Here is a 4891-nt window from a genome sequence, read left to right on the forward strand (position 1 = left end):
TTGATGCTTTAAGGTGATTCGATGGACGCCATATTTTTTGTCAGAACGGCATGCTATATAACGCATCAATTGGTTCCATTTTTTCAGCTACTCGTCATTTTTCTCCAATTTTGAGATCGCAATCCAGTTGTCAGGAGACTAAAGCACTCACCAATTTTAACAAAGAAATTCAACGTAATAAAGGCGTGGTTTTTTAGAGAGAAAACATCGCATTCGAAACTGATATCGAAACTGCACTCGAATGCGATATTTTCTCTCTAAAGAAACTACGCCTTTATTACGTTGAATTTCTTTGTTAGAATTCGTAAGCGAGTGGTTTAGTCTCCTGACAACAGTGGCGTGGCATGCTTTGCGATGTATCGATTGTTATACCATTTAAACCTATGGAAAAGGATCGATAAACAGGGTGTTCGCAGCGAACACCTTAATAATCGATTCTTTACCATAGGTTTAAATGGTAGAACAATCGATACATCGCAATTCACGCCACGCCACTGCCTGACAACAGAATTGCGATCTCAAAATTGGAGAAAAATGACGAGTAGCTGAAAAAATGGAACCAATTGATGCGATGTATCGCATGCCGTCTGACACAAAATATGGCGTCCATCGAATCACCTCAATTCATTCCTTGATGGAGGTCTATTGAGGGGTAATAATGAACGGACAGGGTGCCCGTAAAATTTAAAAGCGGGGCGAGGGAGGATTTAATTATTTAATTTAACAAAGGTCAATTTTTATCGCGGAAACTTTGGTTTCGTTTAATTAGAGTACCGCGTCGTTCATTCGCTTTTTCTGGCCGAACACAACGTTTTATCGGCAACGGGGTATTGTTTTCTCAATAAGAGGGCGCCTTGTCGAGACAATATCCGGAGTCGGTGAACTGGAGCCCCGCATCCCTCCAGCAATTTTCCACGTCGGAATGGCGTCCATCAAACAGGAGCATCCGCATAATACTTCCATAAAATCACCTATCCGTGCGCGGATATCAATTGAAGATATATCGTTTCACCAAGTAGCGAATAAACATTTTTCTAAATCAAACACAATTTTTTTTTTTTGGCGCGTATACGTAGTATACCGCCTTTGCGATCGTTTCGACCCCCCCCCCCCCCCCCTCGATACAATAACCGAGTCCCCTAGTTCCTTACCGAAAAGTGACTACCGCGAACTTCTGAGATTTTCCAAAGCGTGTAAAAAGTTTACTAATCCGTCAATAATAATGATTAAAATTTGTTTCTCATTCTGGGGCTCGCTAGTTTATGTGTAATGAATACCAAGAGTCTACGTTTCTTGGTTTTTTTTAAAAAAACCTTAGAATGGGGCGCGCTGATTTAAAATATGCATATATAAGCGGAAGCAAGCGAACTGATTCGAGGATGGCTGACCAGTTCGGCACTCCTTGAATGAGAATTTCACTCACTCCGTTTTGTTCACAACGTTGCTTTGACATATCTCCACAACACTGTTATCCTTTTCAAAAGTTGGTACTCCTTGCTCTGATAGCCGGGGCCACCAGGATAGTGGTAAGTGCAATCTGTGATGAGCCTCGAGACTCATTAGACCATTTGCTAAACGTGGCTCATACAGGAGTCCACTCAGCCCTCTCGTCCCCACGCTCCTGATCACTGCGTCGGCGTCACGAAGAACAATGGGCCTTGGGTCCCAACGCGGCCGATACCCGTACCCCAATTACTCACGCTTCATTAACCATTTCACCGTCACGCTAGGATTCATCCAATTTTCAAAAAAAATTGTTTCGCATGTATTTAGCAATTTTTTCCTTACTCTCCGTTAAAACACAAATAAAAAGAGACCTCATTCATAAAAATCGGCCGAATAGAAGAGAAGTTACAGTAATCGAAATCCGAAGAAATCAACATAACCTCGACTCCTCGATACGAAAAATAAAATGAAGGGGAAAAAAAGAAAGTATAAATTACAATTAAATATAATTGACCTCAAAATTTGACAAACAATTCATTTATATACCTAACGCTGAAAAAACTGGGAGAAATTACAAAAAATTTGCCTCTTGCAAGGGGCTTCTTTGTAAGAATTTTGACCTGAAGACAACGGTCGAATAACAGCAGTACTCCATACAATACACGGTGTGCCTGAACGAGTTAAACATTTTTCATACGTCCAAATCGAAAAATCTTTATATTTTTAACTACAATGTTTCTGGAATCGTTTAAGCAAAAAAAAAAAAAAAAAAAAAAAAAATTCCGTCGAGATTCTGGAACGCAAAGGCGCTTTAAAAGTATTCTGGGGCTATAATAGCTAAATCACCGGTAGTAAATTCGTTATATTATTAAAAAGAAATTGACTCCATAGTTTAATTCCTTAGTTTCTTGAATACGATTATTTTAAGCACTTAAACATTTATACCACCAATTTTAGCCATGGGGTGATTTCCTGAGAGCCGATAATATCACGAATTTCTCATAGAACCCCTCAACAGTGGCTTGCTTTTTTGGCAGCCGATTCGGCCATCGAACCGGAGTTTAAATGGAAGCTGATAATAACCCAAAGCTCTGAGAAAAATTTTGAGATGAGTATAAGAACGGTTTGTTGTAAGTAGCGAGGAGAGGCGGGCAAAGCGGCTAAAATCCTATCTAATTTTTACAGTTTTTCTGTTGAATTAATGTTGCCGCGGGCTTCTGACTGTCCACACATAGTTCTGTTCAGCATATCGATACATAAGTATTTACATTTTACATACGTAGAATCTAATTTTCACGTCGGGGAGTTGACATATTTTGATTTTTTCGATTTTATACGGAAAATTGATGGTTTTTCGGGATTGAAATTATTATTGTTTCATGAAAAATAAATGCACCCAAAATGACTATAGCATATTGATTCTTACACATTTGCACTCACAAAATTGGTTGGTAAATTCAACGAGTGGGTGCATCGACCTGGTATATCAAGTTTCTGCAATTTTTTACGGCAAATCAGTAGATTTTCGGGATGTAGATTGCTTACTTTCAATTCATGAATGAATAAAGCAACGACATGGTTGAACTTCTTTGCATGGAAAGACGTTTAAAATAACAAAATCAAGACGTATTTAATGCAATTGCATTTATATCGAGTCAATTTCTTTTCAATAATATAACGGGATTTTTACTACCGGTGATTTGGGTATTTTAGCCCCAAAATACCTTTAAATCGACTTTATCTTCTAGGAGTTCGACAGAATTTTTCCTTTCTTCGCTTAAATTATTCCGTAGCACTTTTCTTCAAGAATCTGATAAGATTTTGCTTGAGGCAGATCAAAAAACTTAAATTCGATCGAATAGCTTTCTACTTTCACAATACACGGTCTCGTCAAGGTGCGTCTTTGACCTCGCAGTGTTGGATCGTGAATTCTCTTTTTATGCTGTTTGCCTATTTTGAAATCTCTGTAAATGAAAACTAAAGGGGTTGATATGTGCGAGTTAATGACGCGCCTTATCAACACATTGTGTTGGAGTTCACTGCTTGTTTTTATTTCATTTATTGTAGACCTGAGTCAACAGAGTGGACTTATAGATCTAACATATCAAACTGTAAAAACCCGCAAATCAATTGCATAGTTTCAAAATTTCCGCTAAATGAAACTTTCTGCTGTCTTTAGAGACACTTTCCCCTGAATTTCTACGGTTTCCTAAAACCCATCCGTTCATCTCCGCAACTTTTCCGGATTTTCATGAGCAACTGCCACCCTGTGGTTCATTCATCCGCATAAGTGTACTCTTTTTTCTCTTCGATCACTCAGAGATTGCGACTTACGAGTGACTAACGCATTAAACTATCTCCACGCGATTCAGGCTCCTGGCGGCTCGGGCCAGATTTTTACGCCAGAATGGAAGCCAGAATGAAAGCTGGAAAAAACTAACAAAAAATTTAAACGGCACGGTTAGGTTGCTTTTTGTTCTACTTCCCATATTGATACAAAATGTGCGTTACTTTTTGTTACTGTATAGACGTGGGGTTGTCTTCACCGTACAGTATTTGAGTATCACTTTGTCAAAAATCACGTAGACTTATCATAGATACAAGGTGGTAAAATAGTGCTGGGCTCACACTATTTTGCGCGAAAAGCAAGGCCGGATAGTTCAAAAATGTCAATTACAGTCAAACATGTTGAGCTTTAGTGAGTATCAGTGGGTACAAGAAAACCAGGGAAACCGGGGGGAGAATTATTACCATATAAATTTTTGACTGTATTTGTATTTTTAACCTTTCTGGCCTTGCTTTCCTCACAAAATAGTGTAAAAACCCAGCACCAATTTACCCCCTTAATACACTCAGTTTGGGCCACGTTTTTCAGTGTCTTTTTCTTGTTTTCGCAAGACATGCACTGGAAAAAAAACACATTGGATCTAGAGTCTAGACTCTAAAAAACATCGACAAGAAAAAATACTCCTGTGTCAATCGGATTTTTGCTTAAATCAAGGACCAAGCCTCTTAATTTGAGCGGATTTCCTTTCGATTTTATAGCTTAAATCTGATTGAATCTAGAGTATTTTTTCTTGTCAATGTTTTTAAGAGTCTGGACTCTAGATCCAATGTGTTTTTTTTTCCAATTAGCACTCGCTTACGATTTTATACAGGGTTATTCAAAAATCACGCAACACTGGCCATGAGGGGGGTGGCCATTTGAAATTTTTGAGTTACCCGGCCCACCCCCCTCCCCACGAAGGGATCAAAAACTGGAAAGTACCTAAAAAAGTAGTCCCTTCGATTTGAGGATTCGATTTTCGAAAAAATACTCTTGATTCAATCGGATTTTTGCTTAAATCAAGAAGCAAGCCTCTTTATTTGAGCGGACTTCCTTTTGATCTAAGCAAAAATCTGATTGAATCAAGAGTCATTTCTCCTATCAATGTTTTCAAGAGTC

At 38.6% G+C, this 4891-nt stretch overlaps 1 protein-coding gene across 1 annotated transcript in view; it reads right to left on the bottom strand.

Annotated features, from left to right (window-relative positions):
- Positions 1-4891, bottom strand: part of cpo (RNA-binding protein) — a 254624-nt gene that overhangs the window by 234367 nt on the left and 15366 nt on the right. The window lies entirely within an intron of this gene.

The sequence above is a fragment of the Bemisia tabaci genome, chromosome 6, assembly GCF_918797505.1.
Source record: "Bemisia tabaci chromosome 6, PGI_BMITA_v3".
In the NCBI taxonomy this organism is placed as follows: domain Eukaryota; kingdom Metazoa; phylum Arthropoda; class Insecta; order Hemiptera; family Aleyrodidae; genus Bemisia; species Bemisia tabaci.